Consider the following 15,897-nt stretch of genomic DNA (forward strand, 5'->3'; position numbering starts at 1 on the left):
GGGACACGGGGCATGACACAGCTCTAAGCAGGGCTGGGAGAGTGTGATGCCAATGAGGATCTCAAAAGTGTGACCAGAGAAAAGGGGCGAGGGGGAGACAAAACTGGAAAAGAAGATAAGGTCACGTCACGGAGGGCCTGGACGGACACACTAAGGATTTTGGACTTGATTCTCAAGGCCATAGGAAACCACTGTTAGTTCCCATAAGAGACATGATCACATTTACATTGTCAAAAGATCCTTCGGGCTGCTGGTAGAGAATGGTTAGGGACCCAGCCATACTAGAATTGACTGGTCAGAGAGAACACATGGTATCAAGAGGCCCTGAGGCCAATGGGGCTTAGGACTCTGGGTGCTAACCTTGATGGCTTCACACTAGAATCCTTGTATCAGGAATGGCAAGGTTGAAAGCTATCACACTCATGGGACTCGACAGGTTAGGTCTAGAAGTAACAATAAAGTAGCAAAAGGTGCCGTCTCTCTTCTCAGAACAAGAGACTCTAAGAACCAAGGGGAGAACTTACCAAAACCAAGATTTACTAAAGTGGTAAGGAGAAAGGTGTGGACTCAGTTCAAAGACAGAACAACAGTTCAGTGGCACAGACACACACACATATAGAGACAAAGTGAGGTAGAGGCTGCGAGGAAGGAAGCGACCTCAAGAATGAGAGTCCGAGAGAAGTGACAGGACCTGACATCCCATCACCTGGGCTGTACGCTACGTTGTTCAGCAGCCAGTTACTGAGCTCTCGGCGGACACACAAGGATGTTCCCACCAGGAGGCTGGACTCACTTAAAGCCACTGTGAAGGCCCCTAACACCTGGGCCCACCTAAGGCACTGGGTCTGATGCTACGTGTAAAAGGACACCACTGCGAGGTTTTGGGCCAGTGAGTGACAATCTCTGAATTTCCTGTCATTTCAAACCCTTAAAGGTGCAGACTTGAAAATGAGGCCGACATGAGCAGTGACTTTCCTGAGATCTCAGGCTGGACCTCGGGCCTGTTTTGTCTAGTGTCCCATTCTGTGTCCCACTCATTCTTGTCACGCTTCCACCTCTATGTTTGCTCATCAGATTTTTGGGAGGCCAGCCCACAGGTGTTAGGGGCCTTGTCTCATCTACACCTGATGACTTCCTATGGAAATAGCGTCCAGCATCCTCCTCATGGGCCAGCTTTGCAGACTGGGGGACTCCCTGAGAGGCACAGAGGCTTCTCCGGGGCACAGAACAAGTAAGGACAAGGAGGTGTGAACACAGCTTTCCCTCCCAAGCCGGGGTGCCTCGCACATTCCCAGAGAGCTGGGCAGAGGGCTGTGCTGGATACTGGGTATTGGTGTACAGGTATGGAGATAACATGGGCCAGGAGGGTGAGAGGCCAACAGTCCACAGGGGCCTTTGGGTGGCTCTGATTGGAGGAAGGGGCACAGGTCGTGGAACCTTGAAGGGGTGACCTCACTTCCTTACTGAGAGAAATTGGAACCGTGGTAACCAGGTACCCACATTCTGGAGACAACTGCCTTTCCAGCTCACTTGAGTGGGGAGGGTCAGGAGACGAGGATGTCTCTGTGTTGCTTCCCGTTCTTCCGAGGCTCTGGGCAGAAGAAAGCCCAGGCTGAGAGATGTTTCTGTTGCTGTAGAAATAGGCGCAAGCGCCACCACCGATCCCCCTTGCCCTCTGGCAGGAGGCACCCACAGGTAACCGAGGGCAGCCCAGGCCAGGCCCATCCAGGTCAGGCGCCAGCTGGGGTCACACCTGGGCAGCCCCACACCTCTTACCCCTCATCCCAGGTATGTGTGTGTGTGTGTGTGTGTGTGTGTGTGTGTGTGTGTGTGTGTCCGTGATGGTGAGGGACAGCGTGGGATGAGGGACGCACATCCTGGGCAGGAGCAGGTTGGTAGGTGTCAGAAGCCTGGAGGGCGTGTCATGTGAGTGCTGGGTTCGGAGATCTGCTATCCGCCTGTTAGGGTGGGTCGGGGGGCTATTCAGGGGGTCATCAACTTCACTCCCTGCCTGGAGGTCTTTGCAGATACCCCTCTCTGACTGATCTGATCTGGGGAGCAGAATGGGTGGCGGGCATCTGCCCCACTGGCACTTCACAGGCAGGCCCCTGAGGCCTCCTTGTGTCCGGTGGGGGCTCTGTCTTTGCAGAGCTCCAACAAGGACATCGTAGAGGAGCTGGCTGACACGTTCACGTATGCCATCAACGGGTACAAAGGACAAGTGCGTCAGGCCAGGAAAACCGACCAGTGCCAAACGGAGGTGAGAGCTGGCCCACACCCAGGACCCTGAGGTGACTGGGGTGGGACCAGGAGTCAGACTCAAATCAGGGGCCTCAAAGATCTCACAGACCCACTCCCAAAGAAACCTGCACCTTCAGTCCTCCCGACCAGCTTCCTGGTAGGTAGGGGAGAAAAGCAATCTTTCTTCACGTGCTTCTTGGGATCACAGAGGAAGCATTTGTTGCTGTCTTTGCCTTATGCTCCTTTCAGTTGATTCACTCCCTGCCCCAAGTAACCTGTGGACCAGTCCCAGCTCCACTGTCCTTGTAGACCTTCCCCAAGCCTTAAACATCATCCCACTTGATAGTGCTGTGTATTTAAAAAAAAAAAAAAAAAAAAGAGGGTTGGGGGCAAGGGAGGGATTAAGGTCTTGAATACTTTTCTCTGCAACCTATCACCTCACAGAGGACGACAAACCATTGCAGTGCGGCCAGGTCAGGAGCTGTGGCCTTACCCAACTCCATATCATCCCAACAAGGGCATAGTTTTCATCAGTGATTCAGGCTTTCACTGTTGCTAGACCTTGACACAAATCAATGCTTGCTAGCTCAGCGGGGCTGCCAGGAACATCCTCACTGTGTCCTAACAGACGAGGTCTGCCATGACACAGGACCACACATTGGGTGGAAGGTTCCTGATGCCTCCTGGCTCAGTACCCACTCTGTCTTTGCAGAGCTCCCAGGAGGACATCATGGAGGTGCTGGCCCTTGGACCCGACTACACCACCTACCGGGTCAGGGTGCAGGTGCACCAGGCTGACGACACAGTCCAGTGCCTGTCAGAGGTGAGAGCTGGCCTCGAGGGTCTCTACACCCACAACCCCAAGACGACCTGGCAGTGCCCAGACCCACACGCAAATCTGCGGACTCCCCGGGGACCCTCCCAGGACTCTCCCTAGACTGTCCCACAGCCCCATGACAAAGGAATCCGGACCCCCACTCCTCCCTCCAGCTACATGGGAGGGTAGAAAGACACTCCTCACATATTTGTAGAAATATGAGAGAGAGATGTGGTTTGACTTCACAGTAGACTCCATGAGCGCTTGGGCATTTCGCTGATTTTGTTGTTGAAACTACCCTTGCCCCTCAGTCCACAGTCCTTGCAGAACTTGGCCAATAGCAGATGTCCTTGCCCCGGCGATGCAGCCCTTCAGTGCTGTTGGACATGGGCCCGATTCAGTTCGGCTGCCATATCAGCAGCGCTGCCTGGAACACTTCATGAAGGGTGTCGGAATGGACTGTGTTAGGTTGCTCGGGCTGCCGTAACATAGGACCACACTGGGTGGTGTCAGCAGCAGACATTCATTTTCTCACTATTCCGGAGGCTAGGAGTGAGACAGGAGGCTGTCAGCCTGGCTGGTTTCCCCTGAGGGGTCTCTCCTCAGCTTGTAGATGGCCGTCTTCTCGCTCTGTGTCACGTGGACTCCCTTCTGCACTGCCATGTATCCTCCCCTCCTCTTCCAAGGACACTGGTCAGACTAGATTAAGACCCACACCACTGAATTCACTTCACCTTAATTATTTGCTTGAAGACTAAAACTCAAATGCGGACACATAATGAAGTTCTAGGGGTTGCAAATTCATGGGATTAGAGGGACACAATTCTGACCACAGTACGTGTGATGTCCTCAGCTGGAGATGGAAGCCCACTGCTGGTTGAAGGACGTGCACATGTAAACTTTGAACGGCTGCAGGCAGATTCCAAATCCAAAGGGCTGTAGCAGGGACATAGCCAAAAGCAGTTTCTCATGATGGCTGCTGCCTTGCTGCAGGCCTGGCCCGGGGATTTCTCACTCACTGAAATGTTCACCTGTCCGATGCCAGGTTGTCCAACTCAATCACAGTGTTCCTTCATTGGCAATTGCCTCATGGGTACTTTGAGTCACCTGTCACTTTTCTGCCACCACATACATTGCCTCCTTCCCGAGTCCTCTGCTCAGATTACTGCCTGGTGATCACCTTTCTCCAGTCTGCAGTCTCCAAGCATTTGCCACCTGGCAGGATCTGGGATCTCCATAATGACGGTCTTAAAATGCCCTTGAGTGTAAAAGGATGAAATATAACTTTCTCCTTTGAAGTCAATGGTTGTCATAGGCCATGTCAACTGGGTACACTGTTCCCACGCTGGGGAGGGACAAGGTTCCCACACCCTTTCCACCCATGTCGGGAGCAGATGAAGTCTCCAGTACCTGCGAGGGGATGTCCTGCAGGACAGGTCCCAGTTCTGACCTGCATGCCCTTCACCGGACATTTCATATCCCTAAGCCTCTGTGTTCTCATCTCTATAACGGGGAGGTTTCTAGACGACTCACAGGGCCCGTGCACTTCATATACACTATTCCCACAAGGAGGTTTGTTGTTCCTCAGCTAAGAAAAGAAAAAAAAAATAATGATGCCTAGAAGGTGACAATTTTCTGAACATGCACAGAACTTAAGTGGCACTTTGAAGACCTAGAACCTCGTTCAGCCTGGGCACTCCTGTCCCTCCTCTCGCACACGTCCCTGTGGGGCTGGGACCTCCCGAATGAGCTCCAGACCTCGATCCTTGTGGGATTCACGGTCATGCCGCTGACTGGATGTCCTTCCGTGTCCCTCCCAGTGCGCAGCTGAGGTAACTGGGAACCTACCTGAGTCCTGCAGGCTGCAGGCCCTCCATGAGGGCACCTTGGAGCAAGTGGCCACGTCCATGGTACCAGCTTTCCCGGGGGGAAACCTATCCCATGTCTCCACCCTGGCCTTCTCCAGAGCCCAACAGTTCCTCGAAGAGCTGCTAACTAGGTGAGCACACACTCGTGCCTCTGCCCACTGCAAGCTGTGAGTCTTGAAAACGTCACCACATCTTTCCGAGTCTCAGTATGCTCCTCTGAAAAGTGGGGTGGTGGGGGATAAACCTCATAGCACTGCTGTGGGGACAAGCCGTGGCAGGTCCCACCTGCTCCCTGGCTCTTCAGGCAGGGTTGCTGGACGCGCGCCGGTTGTTTGTGGCAATTATCTCACTCTGTCCCATGGAAAGAACGCTGACTCACCCATCAGCGGCCTGTGGCATCGGAGTTTGGAAAAGCACATGGAAAGCAACCTGTCAAGCAGTTGGAGATTTCACCTAGCTGGTCCTCGGCCTTGGTGTAGCCACACTGGGGATCTCGGGCGGGTAGCAGGGGCCCCAAGCCCACTCAGATGGATGGGAGGGTGCTGGTTGGAGTTTATTTACTCGACAATGTGTATGAAGCTCCTACTACAGGCAAGCACGTTTGGAGACACTTTGCCCGACTCAAGGAATGAAGCAGACACGATCCCTGGGCCTCAGTTCTAGGCAGTGGGTCCAGCAGTCACGCTGTCCATCATTCACAGGTCCTGTCCACCATCCATCAGAGCTGATGCCAGCAAGGTGTTTTGTACCTCTGGAGGCACACCTCCTTATAAGCACCGGGGTGACACGCCGCAGGACCAAGTCATGAAGTGAGTGGTCTCTGGGCCCAGAAGGAGGGCCCCCTGTGTCAGCAGAGTGGGGACTGTGAGGTGGGGGAGTGCCCGGCGGAACCCTGATCTTATACATCTTCTGATTCCCAAGAAAGGCCTGAGCTCTGGTGGCTTCTATTCTAGGAGGACAAGAGTCAAAGAGGACAGAGGATGGGGCCCCGGGTATTGTAGACCCAGAGGGGAGGCTGGGCTGAGTTGTCCCTCAGAGTCTCCTTCCCCGCAACACCCATCGCGCTCTGCCTGCCCCCTCTCTCCATCCACCTCCACTGACCACCGGGGCGGGCCTCAGAACAGGATTGTGGCGAGCAGGCTGCTCGGGAGTCTGTCTCAGTCCTCAGCCCAGATGCCCAGGGGCATGGAGGCCTGGGCTGGGCAGTGTACAGGACCTTCAGGAGAGCCGCCAGTGGGAAGAAGAGGCTCACACAGACTCTGCGTTCAACCTGCTGGATCCCACATCTGCTACAAACACAACAGACACACAGGGGTTGGGGGTGGCGTGGAGGGGACTGCACAGAGGCTCAGTCCCAAACAAGAGTGCCATGGGAGGGCAGAGTGGAAGGAAAGACCGGAATTCTGACTTGACTGCCCACCTGCCTCTCCCCAGGGCCATTGCTTCGCTCGTGGGGACCTGGCTGGACCATGTCCAGGATTTTGGGCAGCCCCTGCCTTTCCCCTTGGTGGAGGCAGAGCAGGCCTTGGTGCCCATCAACTCCCCTGCATCACGCCTGGTTGGCCACGCCCCAAATCTAGAGCTGGAGCATCTTGAGCCCACCGAGGCAACCCGGGAAGGTGAGGGGGACTGATAACCTGGGCAGATAATCTGGGGAGGGCAGGCTCATGGGCGGGAGTTCCCTTAAAGGCGGTGGCATCTTTCCAGTCTGTGGAAAGTCACGGGAAAGCCAGGTGTGTGAGTAAATCTCTCTCTTTCTCCTGCTCCAGGTCCACACCCGGAGCTCCAGAGCTCTCCAGAGCCAGAGGAAGGGCCTGCTCAGGGGCCAGAGCCTGGTCCAGAGAGAGGCCCCGCCCTGGCCTGGCCTGGCCTGAGGCAGTACCTGAAGCCACTCTGGAGACAGCTGCTGCCGGTGCTGCAAGCCTTCTCTGGTGCTGTCATAAGAGTCCTAGGCGATTATCTTAAATAACTAATAAGAGGAATACGCCCCAACTGTATATGTATAATAGTAAATAATGATAATTTCCAATAATACCTAGCTATTTATGTAGACAATAATCCATTAAATTAAATACTCTTTTGAATAAATAGAAATAAAATTGTTGATTCTAAACACGTGTAGGCCTTATATATTCACGTACATATACCTAATTTCATATATATGTGTACACACATACATATATACATACACACACATACATGTGTACACATATATGCTGCCATGGAAGCATGCTCACTGCATAATACAGTGGTAAAATAATGTTTGAAACATTTAATTTGTTCTGATAATTAAGTATAAACTGATAAAATGGAGAAAGGAAATCTGGAAATATATGCATCAAAATGTGAACACTGGTGAACTGGAGGAAGTCAAACTTCTAGAAGTGACAGTTTCTTCTCATTTCCTTACGTATAGTTTCAGGTTTTACACAAGGATCATATATCCAATATATAAATAGGCAGTAGACAGAGGAATGGAGAGGCAGAGAAACATCGATGAAAGGTGCATCAGCTGCCTCCTGCCCACCCCCGAATGGAACTGACCGCAAAACCCTGCCACGTGCCCTACTGGGAACTGATCCGGAAACCTTTCAGTGCAAGGGGAGATGCCCATCCAAATGAGCCACATCAGCCAGGGCTAGGCTAAATAAATATTTTAAAAATATACTTGGATTGATTTCAGGGAGAGCGAAGGGGAGGGAAACGTAAATGATGAGAGAGAATCATTCCTCGGCAGCCTCCTTCACGACCCCTATTGGTGATCCAGTCTGCAACCCGGGCACGTGCCCTGACCCGGAAGCAAGCCAACCATGAACTCCTGCCTGCTTCACAGGCGCACCTGACTCAACCACTGTGCAACACTGGCCAGACTCAATAATATCTTTCCAAACTTTCCCAAGTGCCAATTTATATCTTGAAACGCTCTCATTAAAAGCAAAAGTTACTCACTGGGCTGCATTCCACTTCACTCAGTGTTTAGCTTGATTTGCTACTTGAGCAGCAACAACCACTACACTACATGTGAACAATATTTAAAACCACTAGGGATAGAAAGAGCATTGCTTTGGTTGCAACAGGAATAATTCAAAACAACTCCCTCCACTAAACACTTCCTTAATCATTTTCCTTCCCCAGTGAGCCCAGAATTTAACTCACCAGTCTAACTCATCTGAGGAAGAGGCAACGGTTCCACTGGCACAGGGCGGGACGGAAACATGGTACGCAGCCCTGGTTCTACCGGAAGGGCCACAGTTCACTGTCACCACTGGAACAATCTATCATTAAAATTAAAACCATTGTGTCAAACACTTTTAAGCAGAAAAGGAAAAGGGAATGCCATTAGTAGGTGAGTATTTCAAAAGGAGGCATGCTGTGCAAGACCGATCCACGCAGTGCTGTGGCCCAATCATCCAAAGCTCATCATTCCCACCTGAAAACTCTTGCTCTGAGGGGAGACACATTTCCTTTCTTTCATTTCATACTTGCTTTCAAGGGAAACCAGCTGGTCTATACACCAAGCCAACACTCCTCCTTGGGTATCCAACAAGAGAAACCTAAATGTCTAAGTGAATTTTAACTTTTACTTAATTTGAATTAATGAAAGTTTAATTTAAAAAAGTGATATGTGGTGGCCAGGCTGCTGTGGCTCAATGGTTGCGCGTCAAACCCTGAACCAGGAAGTCCCAGTTTCATTCCCAGTCAGGGCACATACCTGGGTTGCAGTCTAGGGGCTATGTGATCAAGGAGGCTCTCTCATCACTGATGTTTCTCTCTCCCCCCACCCCCCTCTCTCTCTCCCTTCTGTTTCCTTTCCTCCCTCTGAGATCAATAAATACATATATTTTTTAAAAGTTACGTATGGATAATGTGGGCCCTATTAGACAGAGTACTTCAAGACACTAGAAACAGATTTGAAAACAGTCATCCCTGAATCTCGGGACACCTTTCCTCCACACCTCCACACAGAAGAAATGTATGGGGCCAGTAGTGTTCACAGCAGAAACAGGAAGCTCACCATCAGACACTTCCCAACTGCCCTTCCCTTCTCCTCCCTCCTCCTCCTCCTCCTCCTCCTCTTCCTTCTCCTCCTCTTCCTCCTCCTCCTCCTCCTCCTCCTCGTTCTTCTCCTCCTCCTCCAGGGCTGAGGCACCTCCTTCAGGAGCACTTTGCTACTAAACGACCCCATGTCCCTTGCAATTTGGCCTGTTCTGGCCAAGGGTTCATGCAAGGGTCTCATAATTGATTTCTGAGACACTATTTTCCTTCCTGATAGAAAGCACAATAGGGAAGTGAGAACTTTTTTCCTCTCTTGGATGCTGGGAGCTGTTGCCGCCACTTTGTTGCTGGCAGCTTACCCTGATATCATTGAGCAGCTGAATTCAATATTGGATCCACCTACCTGTGGATTGGTCATTTTGTGAGAAAAACAAATCCCTACTTGTGTTTCATCAGTATTCTGCTGCTTATAATTCTCAGCTTCCACACTGAATGAGATCCTTAAAACTCCTGAGGGTGGACAAGCTTGTAGCATTTCATGGTATAGCAAACACAAGTATGGAAGCAGAGAGGAGGACAGAGGAAAGATGAGAGATGCCTGAAAGAACACCAGTCTTCCAACGACCCCAGAGGGAAACGTTGGGACACGGGGCATGACACAGCTCTAAGCAGGGCTGGGAGAGTGTGATGCCAATGAGGATCTCAAAAGTGTGACCAGAGAAAAGGGGCGAGGGGGAGACAAAACTGGAAAAGAAGATAAGGTCACGTCACGGAGGGCCTGGACGGACACACTAAGGATTTTGGACTTGATTCTCAAGGCCATAGGAAACCACTGTTAGTTCCCATAAGAGACATGATCACATTTACATTGTCAAAAGATCCTTCGGGCTGCTGGTAGAGAATGGTTAGGGACCCAGCCATACTAGAATTGACTGGTCAGAGAGAACACATGGTATCAAGAGGCCCTGAGGCCAATGGGGCTTAGGACTCTGGGTGCTAACCTTGATGGCTTCACACTAGAATCCTTGTATCAGGAATGGCAAGGTTGAAAGCTATCACACTCATGGGACTCGACAGGTTAGGTCTAGAAGTAACAATAAAGTAGCAAAAGGTGCCGTCTCTCTTCTCAGAACAAGAGACTCTAAGAACCAAGGGGAGAACTTACCAAAACCAAGATTTACTAAAGTGGTAAGGAGAAAGGTGTGGACTCAGTTCAAAGACAGAACAACAGTTCAGTGGCACAGACACACACACATATAGAGACAAAGTGAGGTAGAGGCTGCGAGGAAGGAAGCGACCTCAAGAATGAGAGTCCGAGAGAAGTGACAGGACCTGACATCCCATCACCTGGGCTGTACGCTACGTTGTTCAGCAGCCAGTTACTGAGCTCTCGGCGGACACACAAGGATGTTCCCACCAGGAGGCTGGACTCACTTAAAGCCACTGTGAAGGCCCCTAACACCTGGGCCCACCTAAGGCACTGGGTCTGATGCTACGTGTAAAAGGACACCACTGCGAGGTTTTGGGCCAGTGAGTGACAATCTCTGAATTTCCTGTCATTTCAAACCCTTAAAGGTGCAGACTTGAAAATGAGGCCGACATGAGCAGTGACTTTCCTGAGATCTCAGGCTGGACCTCGGGCCTGTTTTGTCTAGTGTCCCATTCTGTGTCCCACTCATTCTTGTCACGCTTCCACCTCTATGTTTGCTCATCAGATTTTTGGGAGGCCAGCCCACAGGTGTTAGGGGCCTTGTCTCATCTACACCTGATGACTTCCTATGGAAATAGCGTCCAGCATCCTCCTCATGGGCCAGCTTTGCAGACTGGGGGACTCCCTGAGAGGCACAGAGGCTTCTCCGGGGCACAGAACAAGTAAGGACAAGGAGGTGTGAACACAGCTTTCCCTCCCAAGCCGGGGTGCCTCGCACATTCCCAGAGAGCTGGGCAGAGGGCTGTGCTGGATACTGGGTATTGGTGTACAGGTATGGAGATAACATGGGCCAGGAGGGTGAGAGGCCAACAGTCCACAGGGGCCTTTGGGTGGCTCTGATTGGAGGAAGGGGCACAGGTCGTGGAACCTTGAAGGGGTGACCTCACTTCCTTACTGAGAGAAATTGGAACCGTGGTAACCAGGTACCCACATTCTGGAGACAACTGCCTTTCCAGCTCACTTGAGTGGGGAGGGTCAGGAGACGAGGATGTCTCTGTGTTGCTTCCCGTTCTTCCGAGGCTCTGGGCAGAAGAAAGCCCAGGCTGAGAGATGTTTCTGTTGCTGTAGAAATAGGCGCAAGCGCCACCACCGATCCCCCTTGCCCTCTGGCAGGAGGCACCCACAGGTAACCGAGGGCAGCCCAGGCCAGGCCCATCCAGGTCAGGCGCCAGCTGGGGTCACACCTGGGCAGCCCCACACCTCTTACCCCTCATCCCAGGTATGTGTGTGTGTGTGTGTGTGTGTGTGTGTGTGTGTGTGTGTCCGTGATGGTGAGGGACAGCGTGGGATGAGGGACGCACATCCTGGGCAGGAGCAGGTTGGTAGGTGTCAGAAGCCTGGAGGGCGTGTCATGTGAGTGCTGGGTTCGGAGATCTGCTATCCGCCTGTTAGGGTGGGTCGGGGGGCTATTCAGGGGGTCATCAACTTCACTCCCTGCCTGGAGGTCTTTGCAGATACCCCTCTCTGCCTGATCTGATCTGGGGAGCAGAATGGGTGGCGGGCATCTGCCCCACTGGCACTTCACAGGCAGGCCCCTGAGGCCTCCTTGTGTCCGGTGGGGGCTCTGTCTTTGCAGAGCTCCAACAAGGACATCGTAGAGGAGCTGGCTGACACGTTCACGTATGCCATCAACGGGTACAAAGGACAAGTGCGTCAGGCCAGGAAAACCGACCAGTGCCAAACGGAGGTGAGAGCTGGCCCACACCCAGGACCCTGAGGTGACTGGGGTGGGACCAGGAGTCAGACTCAAATCAGGGGCCTCAAAGATCTCACAGACCCACTCCCAAAGAAACCTGCACCTTCAGTCCTCCCGACCAGCTTCCTGGTAGGTAGGGGAGAAAAGCAATCTTTCTTCACCTGCTTCTTGGGATCACAGAGGAAGCATTTGTTGCTGTCTTTGCCTTATGCTCCTTTCAGTTGATTCACTCCCTGCCCCAAGTAACCTGTGGACCAGTCCCAGCTCCACTGTCCTTGTAGACCTTCCCCAAGCCTTAAACATCATCCCACTTGATAGTGCTGTGTATTTAAAAAAAAAAAAAGAGGGTTGGGGGCAAGGGAGGGATTAAGGTCTTGAATACTTTTCTCTGCAACCTATCACCTCACGGAGGACGACAAACCATTGCAGTGCGGCCAGGTCAGGAGCTGTGGCCTTACCCAACTCCATATCATCCCAACAAGGGCATAGTTTTCATCAGTGATTCAGGCTTTCACTGTTGCTAGACCTTGACACAAATCAATGCTTGCTAGCTCAGCGGGGCTGCCAGGAACATCCTCACTGTGTCCTAACAGACGAGGTCTGCCATGACACAGGACCACACATTGGGTGGAAGGTTCCTGATGCCTCCTGGCTCAGTACCCACTCTGTCTTTGCAGAGCTCCCAGGAGGACATCATGGAGGTGCTGGCCCTTGGACCCGACTACACCACCTACCGGGTCAGGGTGCAGGTGCACCAGGCTGACGACACAGTCCAGTGCCTGTCAGAGGTGAGAGCTGGCCTCGAGGGTCTCTACACCCACAACCCCAAGACGACCTGGCAGTGCCCAGACCCACACGCAAATCTGCGGACTCCCCGGGGACCCTCCCAGGACTCTCCCTAGACTGTCCCACAGCCCCATGACAAAGGAATCCGGACCCCCACTCCTCCCTCCAGCTACATGGGAGGGTAGAAAGACACTCCTCACATATTTGTAGAAATATGAGAGAGAGATGTGGTTTGACTTCACAGTAGACTCCATGAGCGCTTGGGCATTTCGCTGATTTTGTTGTTGAAACTACCCTTGCCCCTCAGTCCACAGTCCTTGCAGAACTTGGCCAATAGCAGATGTCCTTGCCCCGGCGATGCAGCCCTTCAGTGCTGTTGGACATGGGCCCGATTCAGTTCGGCTGCCATATCAGCAGCGCTGCCTGGAACACTTCATGAAGGGTGTCGGAATGGACTGTGTTAGGTTGCTCGGGCTGCCGTAACATAGGACCACACTGGGTGGTGTCAGCAGCAGACATTCATTTTCTCACTATTCCGGAGGCTAGGAGTGAGACAGGAGGCTGTCAGCCTGGCTGGTTTCCCCTGAGGGGTCTCTCCTCAGCTTGTAGATGGCCGTCTTCTCGCTCTGTGTCACGTGGACTCCCTTCTGCACTGCCATGTATCCTCCCCTCCTCTTCCAAGGACACTGGTCAGACTAGATTAAGACCCACACCACTGAATTCACTTCACCTTAATTATTTGCTTGAAGACTAAAACTCAAATGCGGACACATAATGAAGTTCTAGGGGTTGCAAATTCATGGGATTAGAGGGACACAATTCTGACCACAGTACGTGTGATGTCCTCAGCTGGAGATGGAAGCCCACTGCTGGTTGAAGGACGTGCACATGTAAACTTTGAACGGCTGCAGGCAGATTCCAAATCCAAAGGGCTGTAGCAGGGACATAGCCAAAAGCAGTTTCTCATGATGGCTGCTGCCTTGCTGCAGGCCTGGCCCGGGGATTTCTCACTCACTGAAATGTTCACCTGTCCGATGCCAGGTTGTCCAACTCAATCACAGTGTTCCTTCATTGGCAATTGCCTCATGGGTACTTTGAGTCACCTGTCACTTTTCTGCCACCACATACATTGCCTCCTTCCCGAGTCCTCTGCTCAGATTACTGCCTGGTGATCACCTTTCTCCAGTCTGCAGTCTCCAAGCATTTGCCACCTGGCAGGATCTGGGATCTCCATAATGACGGTCTTAAAATGCCCTTGAGTGTAAAAGGATGAAATATAACTTTCTCCTTTGAAGTCAATGGTTGTCATAGGCCATGTCAACTGGGTACACTGTTCCCACGCTGGGGAGGGACAAGGTTCCCACACCCTTTCCACCCATGTCGGGAGCAGATGAAGTCTCCAGTACCTGCGAGGGGATGTCCTGCAGGACAGGTCCCAGTTCTGACCTGCATGCCCTTCACCGGACATTTCATATCCCTAAGCCTCTGTGTTCTCATCTCTATAACGGGGAGGTTTCTAGACGACTCACAGGGCCCGTGCACTTCATATACACTATTCCCACAAGGAGGTTTGTTGTTCCTCAGCTAAGAAAAGAAAAAAAAAAATAATGATGGCTAGAAGGTGACAATTTTCTGAACATGCACAGAACTTAAGTGGCACTTTGAAGACCTAGAACCTCGTTCAGCCTGGGCACTCCTGTCCCTCCTCTCGCACACGTCCCTGTGGGGCTGGGACCTCCCGAATGAGCTCCAGACCTCGATCCTTGTGGGATTCACGGTCATGCCGCTGACTGGATGTCCTTCCGTGTCCCTCCCAGTGCGCAGCTGAGGTAACTGGGAACCTACCTGAGTCCTGCAGGCTGCAGGCCCTCCATGAGGGCACCTTGGAGCAAGTGGCCACGTCCATGGTACCAGCTTTCCCGGGGGGAAACCTATCCCATGTCTCCACCCTGGCCTTCTCCAGAGCCCAACAGTTCCTCGAAGAGCTGCTAACTAGGTGAGCACACACTCGTGCCTCTGCCCACTGCAAGCTGTGAGTCTTGAAAACGTCACCACATCTTTCCGAGTCTCAGTATGCTCCTCTGAAAAGTGGGGTGGTGGGGGATAAACCTCATAGCACTGCTGTGGGGACAAGCCGTGGCAGGTCCCACCTGCTCCCTGGCTCTTCAGGCAGGGTTGCTGGACGCGCGCCGGTTGTTTGTGGCAATTATCTCACTCTGTCCCATGGAAAGAACGCTGACTCACCCATCAGCGGCCTGTGGCATCGGAGTTTGGAAAAGCACATGGAAAGCAACCTGTCAAGCAGTTGGAGATTTCACCTAGCTGGTCCTCGGCCTTGGTGTAGCCACACTGGGGATCTCGGGCGGGTAGCAGGGGCCCCAAGCCCACTCAGATGGATAGGAGGGTGCTGGTTGGAGTTTATTTACTCGACAATGTGTATGAAGCTCCTACTACAGGCAAGCACGTTTGGAGACACTTTGCCCGACTCAAGGAATGAAGCAGACACGATCCCTGGGCCTCAGTTCTAGGCAGTGGGTCCAGCAGTCACGCTGTCCATCATTCACAGGTCCTGTCCACCATCCATCAGAGCTGATGCCAGCAAGGTGTTTTGTACCTCTGGAGGCACACCTCCTTATAAGCACCGGGGTGACACGCCGCAGGACCAAGTCATGAAGTGAGTGGTCTCTGGGCCCAGAAGGAGGGCCCCCTGTGTCAGCAGAGTGGGGACTGTGAGGTGGGGGAGTGCCCGGCGGAACCCTGATCTTATACATCTTCTGATTCCCAAGAAAGGCCTGAGCTCTGGTGGCTTCTATTCTAGGAGGACAAGAGTCAAAGAGGACAGAGGATGGGGCCCCGGGTATTGTAGACCCAGAGGGCAGGCTGGGCTGAGTTGTCCCTCAGAGTCTCCTTCCCCGCAACACCCATCGCGCTCTGCCTGCCCCCTCTCTCCATCCACCTCCACTGACCACCGGGGCGGGCCTCAGAACAGGATTGTGGCGAGCAGGCTGCTCGGGAATCTGTCTCAGTCCTCAGCCCAGATGCCCAGGGGCATGGAGGCCTGGGCTGGGCAGTGTACAGGACCTTCAGGAGAGCCGCCAGTGGGAAGAAGAGGCTCACACAGACTCTGCGTTCAACCTGCTGGATCCCACATCTGCTACAAACACAACAGACACACAGGGGTTGGGGGTGGCGTGGAGGGGACTGCACAGAGGCTCAGTCCCAAACAAGAGTGCCATGGGAGGGCAGAGTGGAAGGAAAGACCGGAATTCTGACTTGACGGCCC

The sequence above is a fragment of the Cnephaeus nilssonii genome (genome assembly GCF_951640355.1).
Source record: "Cnephaeus nilssonii genome assembly, chromosome: 15".
Classification (NCBI taxonomy): Eukaryota; Metazoa; Chordata; class Mammalia; order Chiroptera; family Vespertilionidae; genus Cnephaeus; species Cnephaeus nilssonii.